Source organism: Corvus moneduloides, chromosome 4 (assembly GCF_009650955.1).
Source record: "Corvus moneduloides isolate bCorMon1 chromosome 4, bCorMon1.pri, whole genome shotgun sequence".
NCBI lineage: Eukaryota > Metazoa > Chordata > Aves > Passeriformes > Corvidae > Corvus > Corvus moneduloides.
In genome coordinates this window covers 68,027,323-68,047,476 of record NC_045479.1, presented here as the reverse complement: position 1 = coordinate 68,047,476, position 20,154 = coordinate 68,027,323, and the positions used below count along the sequence as shown (strand labels likewise).

Here is a 20,154-nt window from a genome sequence, read left to right as displayed (position 1 = left end):
AAACCTTACTGATTTGAAACCCCTTCTGCACACAGCAGAAGTGTGTTTTGATAAACCTTGACTCAGCTGGTTAGTTGTGCAGGTGGTTCAACATGGGCACCTGCTTTGGGCCAGCATTTTTAGGTCAAAAACACGCCAGAACAGTTAAAACTTTGCTTCAGACCGAGATTCTTTAACTGTCTCCTCCACTTTCACTTGGGAACCCCGTGTTGCTCCTACAGGCCTTCTGCACGTGCAGCAAGCTGGCTGCACCCAGTGATGGGGAAGGGAATAAACAATAAATAAATAATTGTGCAAATGAGGCAGCCCAGATACTCCTCCTCCCGCCAGCCTGGGGCTCTTCCCTGCTGGCAGCATTGTCAGGTGGCTGAGTTTTGAATGAGTCAGGGGATGGGGCTTCCATGCTCTCCTGACACACTTTCCTGCGCAGCCTCATAGACCCGATAGATCAGCTCCTGCCTGGAGCCAGCAGCAAGTCCTGGTCAGAGAGGAAGAGCTGCAGTCCTGCTTGGAGTTTCATTGCTTCTTACAGAGCAGATGATGAGCTGTTCACATTATGGGCATCTTTAGGTCTGGTGAAACCACTTGATCCATATGAAAATGTTACAGCCAAAGGATTGCATCCTATGGGAAGCGGAAGGGGAATGGTAAGGGCAGCCCACAGCTTCATCCCACCTTACAGACTTTGGGACTATTCATCCAGACTATGCTCTTCCTCTGAATGTCAAATTAATGCCCAAAGACTGAAAAACTGCCACCATCACAAGAAAAAAACATTGCAGAAAATAGTCCCCCTCATACCTATGTTATTAAGACAACAGGTAGACAATCTTCCTTGCTGCCAACTTCCCAGTTAACACCCAAAATAATTTGCCCAGTACATAAACTCCTCCTGATCTAACTCAGACAAACTCTGTGAGCATCTTTATTTAGTGAGCTTTTCTTTTTTATTTCCCCCAGGGTGAACTTATTTTCTGGATAATAATCCCTTTAAGGCAAGTTTTGCAGTTTCATCCCATGTTTGCACATTGCATACAAGAGCTGTGATCCATCATTTAGGTTGCCAGTCCCTAATGCAGCCCAAAGAAATAAATACCAACAGCCGAGCTAAAATTGGAGGCCCAGAGGGAAAGACGATAAAGGATCTCTGGTGTCTTTGCACAAGGATGAGTAGAGTGGTCCTGGGACAGGTGCTTCATCAACTTTTGAGCATAGCTGTGTTTCAAGAAAACCAAGATATGCCTTGGAAGGGTCTTGCTTCCCCTGGAAGAGCTCTGTATTCATCCTGTTTGCCACGCACAAAGGACACAGCACAATCTAAGGGAAAAGGATCTAAATTATCTACAAGGGAAATCCTTTACCAATGACAGACTTAGAAGCCTTTTATGAGTCACTTCAACTTCTTTGCAGGGGCTCCTGGTCACCTTCTGGTTCATTCCCTACTACATTCTGCAGCAAGCACAATGAGTCATCATAGGATAATGACCGTGTGGCAATAAAGTACATAGCAATAGATTATCATCATTATTATTATTATTATTATTCCCAAAGATGTTAGCATGTCTGTTAATCTCTCCTACACCTGACTTTTTAAATTCCTTGTAAACTCACATAAAATTTTAGATTTTTGTACAGTTTCACGCTTAGAACGTGGCATACTTGCAGCAAAATGTCCCAGATATCACTTGTTTGTGCATGCACGCAGGGTGTAATTATATGAGAGCATTCAAGTCTTCTGGGAACACATTTGCAGGAGGTTTCGTTTAGTTACAGAAGAAAACAGGACAATTTATTTGCTGTTGAAACCAATGTGATTTGCTGGAGAAAAAAAAAATCAATGTGAGTTCATAGGAAGATGACCAAAGTGACCCAAGGCAGGGGAAGTGATAGCATGTGTGAAATATTTTTAAAGGACAAATTAAGATTTATGGCTCGAAGTGTCCTTTCAGTGGTCATTGAGTGTTTTGTACCTACTGTATCATTAAGCATTGGGAGGTGTGAGTGGTGGTGGCCCTGATCAATGGAGCCAAGTCACTGGGCAGTGCATCACTCAGGTACTGTAACAGAGAGAGTCAATAGAGAGCACTGAGCAGTGTTATATATAACACATAATAGAAAACACACTTACAAAAGTCATTCCAGATGTCGGGGGGGGGGGGGAAAAAAGCAAAATGTTAATCTGTGCACAGAGCTGTTGGGTTTGTTTTGGTTTTTTCCTTCTTGTTTTGAATAACACTCCAAGAACTGATATGCTTCCAGTGGGGAAATGTGTCACCGGGTTGTTTCCAGCCACTGCTAATCAGCAGGTTTGACACACATTTGATGTCGAGAGCCAGGGCTGTGGCTGTGCCCAGGCTGGGCGGCCGCCAGCAGTTCTGCCTGAGCGGCAGCAGCTGACTGGGTCAGTGCAGGGTGGGCATCATCCCCCAGCTGGGTTTCACAGGCAGGATGGGGTGAGATGCAGAGCACATTTGGATGACAAGCACCTGACTCATCCTCAGAGATGCAGAGGTTTTCAGAAACCAGTCCTGCTTGCAGAAGTCTGGTTTGATCCTCGATGCTCCCACTTTGTTCCCGAGCACATCCAGTGCTGAGCGGGGCAGAGCTGGGGACATCTCCCATGGGCTCTGCCTGCACACCCTGCATGAGGGGCAGGAACAGGTCCAACCTGCCTTCTCTGGTCCTGACAGCTCCTGATGCTGAACACTTGTGTGTCTGGTGAGGACCAGAGCTCAGACTAGCCCCACTCTGGGCTCAAGAAGGGAAAACAACTTTCAGGACACAGCCTATGCTTTTACACCCCCATTCATTGCCTGACTGATGCCAGGATCTTGTATCACCTGTATACCTGCACTGAGAATTCTTTGGCTGTTGGTGCAGCAAGACCAGGTCATCTCTGCATCCAGACATCTCACGACATACTAAATATGGACAGTCTGTAACCTCTGCATAGGAGAGACCTGGAACAAACACCTCAATACAAACCTGTTTTTTACTATATGCCTCTGCTTTTTAAGAGCCAGGGAAGGATGTTCCCTTCTGGAACTAAACTCAGCAGCTCTTTAGTACTATGAAGAATCAATGCAGAAGAGTTAAGGATGGGAAGAGAAGAGGGAACAGCCTGATGCAATGTCTGCAAACTCAGCGGCTGGATCGGAAACCCCCGAGCCCCAAGCTCCCAGGATTCAATGGACTCAGTACTCATCTTGTAGCAGCCTTCTGCCATGGACACAATCAGCTGTGCCTGTGAGAGGGGACTGAGAAAGTGAGGACACAGCCCAGCATCGTTGGATTTGCAGATTTCCCTCAGAATTGCTATCAACACTCCCAGAACATTTCAGAAGGCACATTCCATGGTGTAACACAAAGGCAAAGTAGAATCGGTGCTTCCCTGCAGTTCTCCCTGGTCTCGATGAGGAACAAGTCTCTTTCCCCAGTTCCCACCACCTCCTGCAGCACAAGCCCAGGTGCCACCTTCAATGACTGCATAACCACCCCAGCTGGGATGCAAAGCATCCCAGGGAGCCCAGACCACTTCAGACAGAACTTTTTTTCTTTTGGATTTTGCAGTTCAGAATTTCAGAAGATGGTGGTAGTCACCACCCAAATTTATTTTCCAGCACGTTTCCACTCTGGGGGAGGATGTGTGTGTGTGCACAAAGGAAGCACTGTGTTTGATTACACATCCCCTAAATCATCCCTGTCCCCTTGCATGCCCCATTTCACCAGGAAATGAGTGTGTGAGCACACACGTGGCAGCCACGTGTTGGGATGATGGGTGTCTTCACAAAACCCTGGGTGGGGGTAGCCAGGAGAGATACTCCCCATGCACAGCAAGGACAAAACCATGTTTAAATGTGGAAAGAACTCTATCCACACTCCCCTCTCCAGGACAGGCACCACATTTCAGCTTCAGATTCTGTGCTGCCTTTCCAAGCTGCTCACTTGATGCAGCAGCTTTCCATCCCCTGCTTGTCCTGCGTAAACCCAGGGTCAGCCTGTGGCTGCTTCACTATCTGCAAAGCACTTCCCTGTGTGAAATAATTCAGCTGGGAAGGACAGGATGCCAGCAGCGCTTACAGCGTGTGTGGTACAGCTGCAGCCACGTTCAGTCCCACACGGCTGGGAAACCCAAACAAGGGTGGGTTTATTTTGATTGGGAGATCTGGGGACTTCTAAGAAGAAAAATAAATAAATAATCTAAACACTAGAGCCTGAGCCTAGTGGGTTGGCAAGCTCAACAGCCATTGTCAAAATGTTAGGCGCTACGCATAGAAGTGTACATAAAAAGGATTTCTCTAGCCAAAATAGGAATATCAACTTCTTTTTGGTTTGCAGCTTTCTAGGAGATTTTCATTGGACCTTTTTACAGTGAATTTAAGTAAAAAAAAGTCAATTTACCTACCTTTTTTTCTGTCTCAATGATTTTTCCCAAAGATTACTACACTAAATCCCACCTCATCCCACCAGTGCAGGCAGAGGGTGAAAAGAGCATTTAGCTACCCACTAGTGATCTTTTCTTGAGGGTAAGGAAGCAGCAACTGTTCCACACAACGTGAAAATGTCACAGAGAAGCTCAGGACAACAGCAGAAGTATTGTCTATCCATTAGGAAAGGAGCAAAGTGAGTTGTAAGCAAGAACATTGTTGGTGGCACTGGAAATCAGATGGTCCCAGCTCCTCTGGCCTCCTCTGCACTTTAAGGCTGGGCAAGGGCTGAAGCCCTACCTCACCCCACAGAGACGCACCCAGGGTATCTGGCACCAGGCTTGCGGCCTCAGAGGAGTGTCACACAGCCATGATGCAGAGATGCACTGGGAAGGGGAGGTACATCAGGGTCTTCTACTTTTTTTGGCAGGCAGCCTACTAGAGTGAAACACAGGCAAGGAGTAAACCTTCAGGCTGACATTGACTCGTGAGTAGGTGGAGAGCAAAGGTGACTTGGAGCAGAGGATACAGGATCAAAACTTGTATGCTTCTGATTCATCAACATGAAAGTGCTCACAGAAGCTCAGAACTGATCAAATATCTGTCTGGGATCCCTTCTCAGTGTCAGATCAGAGAGAAAAACAATCAAAGTCATTTTTGGTCCTTAACAAGGTTCATCCCCGGAAAAGAAGATGGGGCTCTAACTCATTGTGCAGCCCCACAAAATTGTGGCTTTCTAGGCACGTGGCACATGCTGAGATTTACAGAAGGGCTAGGGATTAAGTTCCTATGAGTCTGGAAGCAGAAAAAATATCAGTGGATGTTTTTAGTTGCAGTAGTCCCTGAGGCCATGCTGGGCAATGCATTGCTGGCTTAGGGAACCTGAGAGAGTCTGGGACAACCTGGGATTTGGAGCTGGTGGAGGCTTGTAAGCAATTCCATCAGAGCTTAACCTTTTCAGACCTTGCTGCCTGCTGGGCTGCCATGCTCTGCTTGCACTGGGCTGCAGGGCAATTCTCTCCTCCAGCTGCTGGAAGGAGCAAGCCATCAAGGATGACTGGACATTGGCATTGCTGAGTGACCTTGGAAGCCAGTTGTGCACGTCATCCTGCGAGGAAGCATGGGGACCCTGGGGAGCCACTGTTACCTGCTCTTACAACTGATCCCATAGCACTGCGTCCTCCCAGCTTTCCAAGAGACGGGACATTTGTGGGACGGCTCCCACCTAGATGGAGATTTTGGGTGCAGCTCAGAGAACAAGGAACCCTGATTTCCTCAAACCCAGAGTGTTTTGAGTAAAAGACACCATGTTTCTTGAGAGCTGAGCATAAGCATGGTGCTGTGCGTGACAGCAGCCTTTGCTTGTCCCAGCGATCCAGCTCACAAGAAGTGGGTCATACAGTGCCTTTGCACATCTTCAGGGGACACCACTAAGCCCTGACCCCAAATTTGGTTAATGCTGGATCAACAGACTCCTTAATACCTTCTCCGTGTATCATCCCTCTTGCAGTGCATGACCCTTCCTTCACAGTCCTAACAGATTGCAGTTTGAGACTTAAGTGACTCCCCAGCCCCTTTCCGATCCTCCCTAATACAGTGTTTCCTCCCTCAGCCATACATGCAATTTTACTTTGCCTTTGCTGTCTGTTAAGCTGTATTCAAAACTGATCAAGCCTTCTGCTACTATTCACACCATAACAGTAGCAACAAAGGGGTTATGTACCACTGTAATTACCTGGGATGTGTGGGACTAGACTCCAGGACTTGGGAAGTCTTCCCCAGTCTTTTGTCCCTCTTAACAACAACCAGTGCACTAGCTGAAGCTCTTGATCTGGCTAAAGAGTTTGACAGGATCTCTCTCTGCATCAAGTGATGCTGCATTGCTCTATGGCCCTAAGCAACCCAATGCTGTGACCACAGGTATCATCAAATATCAAGGTGCATTTTTAATGCAATAACCAGTTCAGACATGCAACAACAGGACCACCAGAAATAATCTGCCAGGAGACATGAGTAGCTTGCCCAAAAGGGTTGTGAGTGGCTCATTGGTGCATCTATGCCCAAATAACAGCAGAGATCCCATATTTTTAGCCTGTTGTTTAAAACAAAAATTCACCTAAGAACAAAATGTTTATTTGAGACCTGCATAAATCCATGTGCTATGCCCCACTGGTGCACTTCTCCCTTCTGTGGGAACTGATCACACAGTGTGATGGATGAGCAACACCAACTCCTTCAACCTTTTTGGTCCTCTGAGGGATACAGCTGATGTTAGCAGCAGCACAAGGTGGTACTGAGCTGAAGACCCTTCAAAATATTCCCTCTTTTACCAAGAAGTAAAAAATCTTTACCTCCTCATGGCTTCTGCCACAGCCCCCTTGCTCAGCAGCACAGCTGGGCTGCAGAAACCACCGCACAAGCAGCTCGCCCTCCTGCAGAATGTTGCACATACCTGCCTGGCACCGATGCTTAAAACCACCTTCCAAATATTAATGCTTGGAAGAGAACAGACTACCTGTAACCTGTGCCGGGGAGGTCGAGCCAAGCAGCTCTGAGCCTCTAAGCCGAGCTGGTGCACCATCGCCTGGGCAGGGTCAGCATCGCGGTCCAAGTGAGCGTGCAGGCAGGAGCCCTCCTGCAGGCCCTCTGCCATCACCCAAAGGAGAAGGGGATCAGCCTGATGGGTTTAGCTCCACCGGGATTTCTCTGGTGCCTGGCAGGCGGTTCTGGGCAGGGAAGGCGGCACAGACGCCCACGCCGGTAACAGTCCCCTCCACGCATGGGTGGGGGATCAGACCCTGGGGACCAATCTAGAGGGAACCGGGTCCGAGACACCCCGATATCCAGCTGGCGCTGGGCAGAGCCAGGATTCAACCTCTCCCGATACCCGAGGCACGGGGAAAGCCCGGTTCAGCCGAGCCCATGAAGTGCAGCGCGCCGGCACAGGCACCACACCCCCTTCGCCGGCGGAAAGGGCGAGCGGTGCCGGGGTTTTTGTTCAGGACAAGGTTTTAAAATCCCAAACCACACCGACAAGCTGGGAGTTCAGCTTTCCCTGCGACCTGACTTGCCTGGGAGAGATTCGCTAGATCGCTCCGGATCTGTGTGTGCTGTGTTGCTAAACCGCTGCCAGGGCTATTATTAGAAACAATTGTCTCTCCTGGAAATTATATAGAGAGGTTTGAAACAACTTTTCTCCTGCCCTCCCCAGCAGCCAGCGGGTAACAATGCGGCCAAGAGCCCTCCTTACGCGGAGCCTGTCTGCAGATGCACTCCCATACAGGCACAGTTTGGAAGCAGAGCTATACATTTGTCTTTTCTAGCCCTGAATCTGGAGCAACTTTTCTATTCCCGACTCAGGAAAAGGTGCACAGGGGAAAGGAAAAACAAGCCGGGGGCTTTCCCCTTAGCGAAGCCCCCGGCTCTGCATTAAACTTGCTGCAGCCATTTGGGAAGGGAAGGAGCAGTCCATCTTGGCAGTCAGTGGGGACAGGCAGCCAGATTGCTTGGGAAGGGGGGAAGGAATCACAGCACCGGCTTCTCTCCCCCCACACACACCGTCTCCTTCCCCCAGCCGCCGCGCTCCGCTCCTTTACTCGCCCACCCAATTCAAGGGTTTGGGGTTGGGTTTTTCATTTTTGGGAAGGACAGGGAAAGCAGCTGCTGCCCACATTTCTCTCCGTTTGAGGTAAATGGAGGGAGGGGGCGTGGAGCAGCCCGCACACTGCGGCTGGGCTTTCCCCGGGGGCCGGGGCTGGAAGGGGAGCCCCGGCCCGCCTCGCCGCCCCTCCGCAGACAAAGACCCCGTTACCTTCTCCCGCTGCCTCGGCGGCCCCGGCGGCCCCTCAGCTCCGAGCCCGGGGCGAGCGCATCCCCGCCGCACCGCGTCTCCAGGCCGCGGCTCTACCGCCCCGCATCCATCGCCCGCCTCTCCGCCGCGGGGTGCGCGGGATGCGCGGCCCTTCCCTCCGCTCGCCGCCGCTCCCTGCCGCTCCTAGGGCAGTCCCATCCTCCCTGCCGGGATGCCGGAACCCTCCTTTCCCCCTTCTTCTTCCCTTTCCCCGCCTGCCGGCCCCTGGCGCCCGGCTCCTGCGCGGCCGCTGCCGCGCTACGAGGCTGCGAGGCTGGAGCCGGGGAGGGAGGAGGAGGAGGAGGAGGAGGAGGAGGGGGAGGAAGGAGGAGGAAGGAGGGAGGAGGGCAGCGAGCAGCAGTTGGCGCTGGGTCATGTGAAACAGATGAACCCGGCTCGGGCCTGCCAACATCTGGGCTTCCCTTCGCCTCTGGGAGGAGGATGAAGGGATGAAGGGATGGAAGGACGCAGGGAGGAAGGGTGCGGGGTGGCGGTATTCACCCCCGCTGCCCACGCGTGCACACCTTGAGATGATAACGGAGAGGGGCAAGAGCAGCGGGGATGGTCCGAGGGGAGCCCCGGCTGGAGGAAGAGACGGGCAGCGCGGACCCCGGGCACCCATGGGGCTGGAGACAGAGCAGCTCCTGCTTGGCTGAAGCCCTGGGAAATAGGGCAGCATCCCATCTGGTGATTTCCCCCCTGCTCCTACGTACTCTCTGGGCATAAAGGGGCCAGTGGGCTGCAGAGTCCTTCTGGATACAATAACCAAATGCTAGAACACGAGCACAGTTCCCTCTCCTGTTTCTAAGGGCCCAGCCGTAAACCCAGAGTTGTGTATGCAGCCCCAGGCAGGCTCACCAGTCCATCTCGCTCCACCCAATGGGATGGCTTTGATTAAGGGGATAAATATTGAGGCAGTTCTGACCTCTGGCTGCTGAGGGTTAAGACCAAGTAGCTGAGGTGGCCCAGCTCTGCTCTGGAGGCGATCCCAAGGTCAGGACACAGGGGCAAGAAACAGCAAAAGTATCCATCCCTGCTGCAGGAAATGCAGGTGACCATGGCTCCATTGCAAGGGTAAAGTTTGTGGTTTTATGGGTTCATCTAATCCACATGTAGATCCAGCCACTGAAGTGACCTTGAGGGGCAAACCACCAGAACACAAACTGCAAAACTTCCTGGAATTTTAAACCTACTAATAGAGAAAGGTACAACTTCAAGTTGCCTCCCAAATGCTGTTCTGCTCTTTCCTTCATCAGAGGTCACAGTGTGTCTCAAGCAGGTCCTATCTGCAGTGCTGAAGAAGAGCATGAAATCCCAGCAGTGGTTCAGTCCTGACCCGGATTAGAACTAGCAAGGAAAAATCACCCTCCCACATGGATTTTCACTAAAATAGGAGGTGAGGCTGCTTCAAAGGTGCACTCACCATACGGGTGCCTGCTTGTGCTTGTTGCTCTCTTGGAGTATGCCAAAGCCATGGACTCTGCCTTTGGGGTAGGATGATCCTTTAACTAGCAATGCCTCAAGGCAGTTTCGCCGCCCATTGCTCTACGGCACACGTTGCCCCTCCAGGCATCTCTCCTGGCAGGATCTGCCTCCAAACCCAGAGCAGACCCAGAATGTGGTGCAGCTTTATCAATCCGGTGAAAAAAGAGCTCTCCTGGGAGGTTGAATAAGCAGCAGCAGAGATTGGAAGACCCTAACTGGAAAATAATTTGCTTCATGCATAGCAGCAAATATTGTAAAGCAAAGTTCACTCTGCCCAGAATTTTAATGTTCAGCTTTCAGGGCAGGTGTAGGGAGTTTCATCACACTTAGCTTGAAATTACCAACTCCCTACAGCAGTCCAGTCTCTTCCTTTGCCACAAAACAGGCAAGGGTTTTGGAATAGTTTGGAGACAGCAAGCGAGCATCTTTACTCATGCCACCTGTTACAGTGGGGTGTGCCCAAAGAGCAGTTGGACCCTCACACCTGTGAAACCTAAAGCTGTGTCTTCCTCACATCTTTTGTAAGGAGATGACCTCTCCTACCCATCCAAGGCCCCATGAACAACACTTACCCAAAAGGAAGTGCTTAACATTTCCTGCAATGGTGGGAGATATTCCTGCTACATTTCCTTTATCCTCTAATCCGTGAAGCAACATTTGTAATAAAAATACGTTGCTGGTCTGAGTGAAGTTGATATCCTCTTCGTATCTGATGGAGTTAACAAAGATCTTAGAAATGGGAACTGTTACTTATAATGTGGAAAGACAGTGGAGTATTGTCCTTGACAAGAGATGATTATGATTACTCAATCAGAAAGGGTGATTTTTCCCCAGAACTGGGCAAGGATTTTGCCCCAGCTCTTCTCATTTATTCATTGCACTCGTCCTTCCTAGAGAAACTGGCCAGATCTGGGTTTCTTCCCTGACAAAAAGTCATTCATCTCATGCACATTCCTCTCTAAATTTCCCAGTTATACCTCAGCAGCAGCAGCAGCAGCAGCAGCAGCAGCAACAGCAGCAAAATCCCTTTTCTTCAAGGAAATTCCATAATCTCACGAGGTCTCTGGAGCTGGCACTACTGAAACAATACACCCTGGTAACAAACACCCAGTCTGGAGGCGGCAAAGCTGCTGTCATTGCAATGATTAGAATCTGGGAATGGCCATGCTTCTTCCAAGCTGGTTCTATCATGGCAAGTCCCAAAAACAGAACAGCAACCCATATATTTAACTTTGACATGCACAAAATCCAGCTTCCAGCAACCAGATGCCTCTGTGCCAAAATAAAAAACATGCTGATTCCTTTGTCTTGGTTCCTGTTAACAAAGCTAGGAGGAAGCACCATGGCCTTGTGCTGGAGAATTACTGTTGACAATTCATTCCCACTCTCGTTAGCAAAGATTAAAGAACCAAAGTACTTTAGAGGGAACGTGGTGATAGGACTGTGGGTGCCATCAGAATGTGTGAGCTGTTACATGAACATTTCTAGTAGTTTCAGAAAAGCTTAATGAATACCGTCTACCCCCAGAACTGCATTAATTAGCACTAACGGGCTGGAGGAGAGTCATGTCATGAAGTAATATTCACACTTACTCCATGATTTGCATCCGTAAGAGGTGCAGTGCTTTACAGAAGTCGATGTTATTTCCCCCATATGGTACATCTGAAACCCATGGAAGGTGAGGAAAATGCTTTCAAAGAACATTCAGGATTTCCTGAAGGTATCTAACTGCCTGCCTCCCTATGGAAGGTGTTCAGTAGCCTAACTCTCATTGATTGCACAACTCTTAACTCATAATATCTGAGTGGCAGTAAAAGATTAAAAAGCCTCAAAACTTAAAAAGCAACATGGGCCTAAGTAACTTGGGAGCTGAATTCCATTTCCAGAGATGACATAAGCTGTTAGGCACACAAATTTCACTGTAAATCAATGCAGCTGATTTATTGTAGCCACGACAAAGGTCAGCCAGACCTAGAAAATGAAATGTCAGGTTAGCCTATGGGTTAATTCATGTGGTCCCTCTGAAATTCATGGTATAAAAGGGTCTTACTGCTCACGAGCTCTGATGCAGAGCTGGAGAAGAAGCGATGGTGTCACCTTTTTTCATATGAAACAATCTGTATCCTGCACACACTGAATATGCCTCAATATTGGGAGGTAGAAAAGGGACTGACGTAACCTGGTTGGACACCCAAGCCACCAGGCTGCCCTCACCCCCTTCCATGGACCAGGGCCAGCAAAAGAGAGATGCAGGGTTACGTGTACCACCACAAAGCCTGTCCCCATCACTCCATTTTCCCCCATAACAGGTTTTGATGAGTTATGACCTTGCGACAATTCATGTTGAGGACTTTGGAGACCAGGTGGAAACCACAGGGATCGCATTCAAAAAAGTAAAATGCAATTACTCAGGAGCAGAACCTGACTCATAACTGGGTCTGGACCTGTAAACCATGGGAGATAGGGCACGTGCAACACCAACTGTCATGGCACAGCGCACTTCTGACTGGGAAGATCTCCAGGTTTACTGGGTGAACCACGAGATGTTTCTAGTTAAGCCTTTCACAGAAACACTTCCCTTCTGAGATGAACTGTGGGTGTTATTCCCATGTCATGCTTTCATTAATTTCCAGGACAATCTCTTAAGTAATTGGGGCACAAAAGGCGGGGGGAAAGGGAGAAGCAGGACTTTAGCTTTGGACAAAATAAGCCTCCAGACTGTCTGATTAATTTTCACACAGACTCTACTTAAAGGATCTCAGAGAGCTGAAGAGGGAAGGAAGCAGACCTTGACGTTCCCAAAGAGCTGGTGCAATAAATCCTCCCTTCATTAGGCAAGGAAAGTGCATGCTGGCAGGATTATTACGCAGGGAAGCAAAGCTCGGTCCTCACAAGGCAGCTGAAACGGATGGTGGGGACAAGCCAACTCCAGCTGGTTGGTGCTATGACCCTGGGCTGGCAAATCCTGCCTGCTGCCTCCAGCTCCAGTCTGGGGCTGGTGTGGAAAGCGACAGGAGTCATGTGTAAGTCGCTTGTGTCCCATTTAGCTCCGGGTAATCCGGGCATCCAAGAGGCCAAACAAAGCAAACAGCTCAAGTGTGCATAAGGGACCAAAGAGGAGCCAGGTGTGCCACCAGCCCTCCTGGGGTCACCCACGAGCTGGAGAAAGGGGCCATTCTTGCAGTTCCTTCCTCTTTGCACCCACCTGGGTCTGGGACTGAGGGGAAGAAAGAAGGAAGTCTTCCCGATGGAACATGCTGTGAGCCATGCCTGTCCTTGCAGGAGGAATAGGAGGGATGAGAGATTCCCCTCTTTGATGGCGGTCAGGTCCTCACAAATCCCTTCTCCCATGGGCTAGAGGGAACACGTGGGACTCTGCTTCCCTTTTCTTCAGAGCTGAGCAAAGCTCTGCCTCAGAAACGTCTTCCTATTCCCAGAATATTGCCTTTTTCACCTGAAATGGCCTGAAAGCAAACTAACGCAGGAAGGAGCAGACATGGCAGGGGCCCCCTCCATCCATAGAAAGGGATAGGTGTTGGTGGGAGATGGAGAGGCCTTTCCCCAGGGGAGGGCCAGAGGCTCCAGAAGATGCTCATGGTGCTGGCAAAGGGCACTGTTTGCCTGGGGGAGACCCGGAGAGATCCTCTCAGACCACCAGCATGGCCACAGTGCAGGCAGAAGTAAAATGCAACTAGTAAGAGAAAACCTCTTTCATCCAGAGGCAAGTGAACAACCTCATCCATGCAGAGGAACTGCTGAGCAAATGCCAAGTGAGTGAACGGCAAGAACTTGAGAACAAGGCTGGAAAAAGGCAAAATTATTCTCCCCCTACATCTTCCTCAGATGCTGCAGCTGACTGGTGCTGGTGAAAGTCAGCCAGAAGCCTTCTTTGATGCCAAAAGGCAGCACAGATAATTGTGAAGGACATCAAATGAATCAGCTGAGAGAGCCAAGCCCAAAAACGTGCCTCCTGTTAGGCAAAATCTACATGTCCTTCTTTCACTGAGCTACATAATGAAGTACTTTGTTTTGCACAGAGGAATAAACCAAACTCATTCTCATTTGTTTGGCTTTTCGTACTGAAATAGCCTTTGTACTTTGCAATATTTCAGATTTGAAGAATATTTTTGTAGTTTTACACTGCCTTCTACTGAGGATTGCAAAACTTACACCAGTTGGAAAAGCTTTCTATTTCACATTTTGCAGAAAATCCTGAGAACATTTCAAAATGGCATTGAAATAATTGTTAAAAGCTTATTTTAAATGAATGTAGCAAAAATAAAAAGCCACTTAGACAATGTTTCAATACATAATTGCAACCTTGAAAAAAGGGCTTGAGAGATACTAAAGTGACACAGTAAAATGACAACTTTAGCAATTGAAATAAAAAGTACTGTAAGCTTGCTTTCCAATTTCTGTTACTTTTTGGTTATACTTTCTTATTTCTTAAAATGTTTTTCTCTACTCCACTGCTTGCCCAACAAACAAAATCAGGGAAAGCTCCTGTAGGTGTTAGTAGAGGGTAGCCTAATTTCAGATGCAGGTGTGGTTTTTCAGGTAACACTTTCTTCTTACTGAAAGTTTTTCACTCTCTCTCTCAGGCAAGATCATTACCTAAGTTGAACAGATGGGAAAATGGAGTCATAGAGAGATCAATTTACCTGGGTAAGATCCTGTACCAAATTGGGCACAGAGAGAGAGAGAGAGAGACATAGGAATAAATCACAGGCCTTGTGACACCAAACCCTTTGTGCTGGCTTGAGACCCCTCTTCTTCCCCCAGCTAATGAATCGGTGATTAACAAAGGCTGCTCCATTTCTGACAGTTTAATCGGTGATTTCTACTTTGCACTTTGGTTCACTTTGGCTTTTTTAATCTTTATGAGGCAATCCCCACAAAGAGAGGAAGTGAACAGAAAATAAATCTCGGAGCAAGTAAGCCCTTATACCATAAAAGTGCAGAGAACAGATCTTATATGTCAGAAAATATTTATCTGACCAATAATGTTTGCATTTAGACCCAGTCAATAACAAACACCCAAATTACATTTAATATGAAAACATTTAAAATGGGCTCATCTCTTCTAAATAAACATAGCACTAATCAGAATGGTGCTCTGCTAGAGCAAAGGCTCAGTGTTACTTGATTTATTGTTTAACTTGACTCTGATTGCTGCCTATCTGATGTCTTTGGGAGCATGGGCTTCTATTGCTTGTCTGAAAACTATTTCCTTTTCATTCCTGAGGCACACCAGGAATAAATCCCAGCTCTCCTGATACCCTGTCCAGGGTGGTCACCACCAGACTATTAAACCTCAGCTAAGGAGACTGAAGGGTTTGATGAGTTCACTCCACAAAGGCTGCTCGTTTCCTCTCCGTACACAGTGGTGGCCTGGTTTCTGAGCACCCTGGGGTTGGCATGGTTTGCTCCAAACTGTGATGTCCCTGTGATGTTGTACTCTGTTTGCATGGGCCACACAGATCCAGAGCTGCTAAAGACCAGCTCTGAGAAGGGCAGGAGAGCCTGGAAGTGTCCCAGTGATGGGACTCAGTAGTCCTTGCTGGCTGCTGTTTGGGACAGGAGAGTCTTGGGTATTGATGCCTCTTTGAGGACTCTTCATGTCTCTCACCTAATGACTGTAACGGGCTTTGCAGACACATGTGAGGCTGTAGGATAAGTGGCATAGATATTTCTCCCCAAAAATAAGAGATGAGAAGCTGAAATTCATGTGTCCTGGGAAGGTCTCAAAGCACAGAACCTCTGCCTTAAAAGGGTGAACATCTTGCCTAGTAGCTGTGGCTTCAAAGATGCTCCCCTCTCTCAACTTGTCATCCCCTGCTCCATTTTTACAGGTAAGGATAGCTCAGCATGCTGATTCATAAAAAGTCATCATTATACATCTAATCCCCGCTTTGAGAACATCTGTAACCTGGCTGACACTACCTCAGAGCTGGATTTTCAGACAAGATGTGGGATTTGCACTGTAACACCTTTTCCCCATGACCACCCTGGCTGCTGGGAGTGGGAAACAGGAGTTATTTTGTCTCTGAAGACTGATGAGCTCCACTGAACTTCTCATCTACCAAAAACCCAGTACTTGATGGCAACTATAATGGTAGTTTCTGCAGTTCTGTAGTGTTGTTGCAGTCTCTGGGCTAAGGAAAACTAGGTGCCTGATTTTCAGATGGAAAAAGTTGCGATTATGGTTGAATCTCTTCTCTCCCACCTATTACTCAGTGACATTTTGGCTTGTATTATCCCTCTATCTTCACCTATAACCTGAGTTTGGTCATAACACGCTTCTCTCCATCCTAAGTGTCAAGTATAACTCATTAAACCCTGAGAGGTGAATATAGATTTCAGACATAACACATGAATCAACTATTGTTAAAGTGATACCTTTTGCAATGGCTCTTTGGGCTTGTTTCATTTAAAAAATGGCAAGAAACTATATTCAGATTGGCTATAGCAGCATGTTCCACTGGTCATAAAGAATACCTGGCAATTAAGCCATACAACAAACTCACTAATATTCGAGGTTTGGCTTTGCAGGAACACTCTGACAGTGACTGCACTCTTTATTGATAAGATTTTGAGTACATTGAAAACATTTTCATATTAAGTGTGTTGGAAAGGCTGTTATTAGAGCAACTGAACAGGCTTAAAAACAGTCATGGTTTGTGAAATACATATTTTCAGGCAAAACAAGAATTTCTGCAGCCATTCTCATGGAAAGTTGTATAGCAGTAGGAGAGGAAACGAAACCCAAGTGCCCCACAGTCCCTGACATTTGCAATCACTGCTTAACTGCAACTAAATACAAATAAACTGCACCTCCAAAACTGGGACAAACACCTGCACTGGGAGTTGACTGCAATTATACATTATCTTTTGCATATTCAAGATGTAACAGGGGAAACCAATGATAAAAGGCTCTCCTCTTCTCTGCAAATTGCTTGGGAGCCACCACAATGGATGGCAACAGGGCTGAGCTGCTCTCTGGGGCCATGGCTTGGATGTCCCCATCTGATGGGCACGTGGCTGGAGTAGGGTCACATGTCCCCAGTGGGTTTGGACCATCTCTGAGGGGCAGCGATCCTATTTCCCCACTCTAGCTCAGGCTCCTCATTTAGAGCAATGCTAATTTTCCTGTCCCCTGTTGTAGTCAGACACTTCTGCCCCTCCTCCCATCCCAGAGACAGCTGCCTTGCTGCAGTGACAGTGACCTTACCATCTGAGAGTGCAAGGTCGCCAAATCTCATGATAGATGACGTCTTTCTGAAAACCTGCTCTTCTGGGCCCAATACAGAAGGTGAAGGAGAATAGAGCCCAACTCTACGCATTTTATTAATTCCATTATTTTAAAGCAGTCTTAATATTTTTGACCCTTAGTAATTTTGGAAACGGAGTGTGCTCTGATGGTTAGAGTCAAGGGAGTAGTCTGATATATTAGTATAAACTTTTTACTGTATGGTGATGAATATTTGTGTATGGAGGACTCGGTCCTAGTTAATTTATAATGACAGTAACCAGTTTTCGTATAATTTTTCTGGTTATTATTTCATGAGGGGACTACTGTACTTGGAGGCTTCCAAAAGCTCAGCTGCCAGCTTCATGTGAAGGGAGGACTGAAATAAATGGGAAATAAATGAGAGAAAGATGAACAAAGCCAATAGTTAAAGGGTCACAGCAGCAACTTTTTTGCAGCAGGAAAAACATTAATTAAATGTGCTTTCTCCGTAACTTGCTTGGAAACACAGTCTGAAAAGCTGACCTGGGTGGTCACATTTCAGAGGAGTTAAAGGAAAGATGTTTTCTTTGTGCCGAGAGGCCTGGAGAAATAGCCATAAGTTTTTCCTGCCCCAAGTGGGATAAAAGAGTCAAGTGTGGGAACAAGTGCTGGGAAGCAGAGAGGTGGGCAGAAAATGGGCAAAATGCTGCCTATAAAACTGCTCCTGGAAATCAGCAGTGCTGATTGGCACCAATCAAGAGGGCGAGTTGTTAGTGAGGGCTGACAGTGGGATTTGTGTTGCTGATGACACAACACAGTGGCTGTGTCCCAGTGCCTGGGCTGGGACAAGCCTTCTTCTGGGCAGGGCCATGCAGCATCAACCCAAGTGAATTGAACTGGGAAAGCACAGTCATTAACCAAATGCTACCACCATTATAATTCTGCAAAATAATTGAGAATGGCAAAGTTCCCAACACCTCCCAGTGCTCTCTACACAGGTCTGCCCCTATTTTGGAGTCACTGTTTTTCTACTTTTCCTTTTTTATGTCTGTTATTACTGGAATTATTGCTGTGCAAACAGGGTGTCTATGTGAAACATTGAAGTTACAGTTTCCCTCGTAGGTGGCAGTGTAAATTATTACATAGGCTACCCTATAATCTTTGGTCACGTTCCACAGCAAGGTAATTGATTCCCAAGTCACTAAAGCTAACTAACATGACTGTAAGTCTAGTGCTTGAGCAGTGTTTGCTATTAAAAAGTCAACATCTACAATAGTTACTACACTGCAATTACTGGAAAAATGCTGATTTGCTCTAGACTTGGAGCAGGGAATAATTGTGGCCTCTCTTGAGACCTAGAGTGTGATAATTGGTGGTGAATGGTGGGTTTTTCCAGTGGTGATCACATAGGTTCTCTCTGTGGTTATTCCCAGAGCCCTTACAGCATCACTGTTCCTGCAGCTGCCAGTGCTGGGTACTTCCACCAGCATGTGGGCAAAATAAATAAACCCTCTAGGAAAGAGCACACGTGATCAGATTTTAAGCTGGTGCAGACCTACAGTCAAGTGTGAGGATTATGACAGAAATCTGCTGCCTTCTGCTGCCACTTCCTAAATGATATGAAAAATCTCATGACCTCTGAATTCAGGTTTCTGGGCTACAGCCTACCTAGAAATAAGAAGGTTTTTCAAGTCATGTCACATTACAGCTGGTGATACCCCATAATGTCACTAAATTTTTAACTTTTAAGGATAATGCACTGGATCTGTGTGCAGTGTGCTCTAGCCTTTGATTCTTCAGAGCAACTGGGACAGTGTGCAGCGGCCACTGCTCTTCTCTTCAACCCCATGAGAAAAGCTCTGGAGATCAGGATGTGGCTGGTCCTAGTAGCTTTCCATGCCACTATGTCCATGGGAGGGAGGACAATGTTACAAGGCTCCCTCAAGAAACAAGGATGTCAGTTCTTAAGGCTTCAGGTTGTAATTTCAACTAAAATACAGCCAACACCCAGACCTGGAGAGTGGAGGCCCCATAGCAGGCCATTCTATTGCTGTCAGGGAAGCAAAGAACAACCCTTGAGAGGAGATGATTTCAGTAGCAGCTTACTAAATATTGTGTATGGGGCTGTGCAAAATGCCTGGAGGGAAATCTGAAAGTCTTCCCTTTTCATGGCTTTCACTAGAAATTCTTTTTTTCTGCTGATTTCCCCTTGTGGAGAAGCAAGCAAACCCAAGCAAATAAACAAGGCAATCCATAGGAAATACCCCATTTCCCTCTCATCCTTTTATTCCCTCAAAACAAAATCCTTAAACTGCCGGATGGCTGAGGACAGCTTGCTGCTTCTGACAAACAGAATCGAGAAGCTGCCACCTGCTTTGATGCTTCACCAGTTTTCTTCCAAACTAGTTAAGAAAACTGATTTCTGCCCTACCACGTGACTAGGGACAAAATCATGTTGATGATGGTGCAGAATTGCAAATGTCATTTTTGTACACTCCCTGGCAGAAAGAGCAAATAATAAGGGTGGTAATAGTAATAGTAATAGCTTAAAAAAAATGATTCGTTTGACCCTAGAGTTGAATATAAATGAGTGCACAAGTTAAACACCAGCACCCTCCTCACCACCAGCACAGCATGGGCAGAGTTCTGTGCTGCTTTGCCTGGGGATGGAGAGGGACACAGACATGGACACAGGCTCTGTGTGGCAGGTCCCTGCAGGCTGCCTGCATGGGGACACCTTCCCTCCTTGCAGCACTTGTGACAGCTTGCACAAACTGGGACAACTGAAGTTAGAAGTGGGAAAACAGTCTGGGGGAAAGGAAGAAGAGAGGAAAAAAACCCCAAAAGAAAGCCAGATGTAAGAAAAATTTTTTTTAAATGAGTCAGTTTAGCAGTGGATGTGTTTATATTGCAGCTGAGCTTTGTTGTACTTGTGTGGCTGTTCATACACCATTGTGCTAGTGAGGTAATGAGTAACTAGTACTCTACAGGATGCTTTATTTCCAACAAACAACCGAAGCCCTCTAAAAGTAAGGTTTGAAACTCAAAACCAAACATCTGGGATGCTTTGGGAATGGTGGTAAGAGAAGGAAAGCAAGCCTTGGGTTCAGCCCTGTCCCTTTGGGAGCTGTCTGGGGTTTCACAAAGCACCTTTTCTTGGC

At 47.4% G+C, this 20,154-nt stretch overlaps 1 protein-coding gene across 9 annotated transcripts in view; it reads right to left on the bottom strand.

Moving 5' to 3' along the window:
• The window catches only part of FRMD4A (FERM domain containing 4A), a 358,272-nt gene that overhangs the window by 135,493 nt on the left and 202,625 nt on the right, over positions 1–20,154 (bottom strand). Inside the window, exon 1 of one of the 9 annotated variants that reach the window (XM_032107905.1) lies at positions 8,239–8,512. The exons of the other annotated variants lie outside the window; for them this stretch is intronic. The gene's annotated coding sequence lies outside the window, so the exon portion shown is untranslated. Of the gene's footprint in view, positions 1–8,238; positions 8,513–20,154 lie in introns of those variants that run through there. 9 annotated transcript variants of the gene reach the window in all.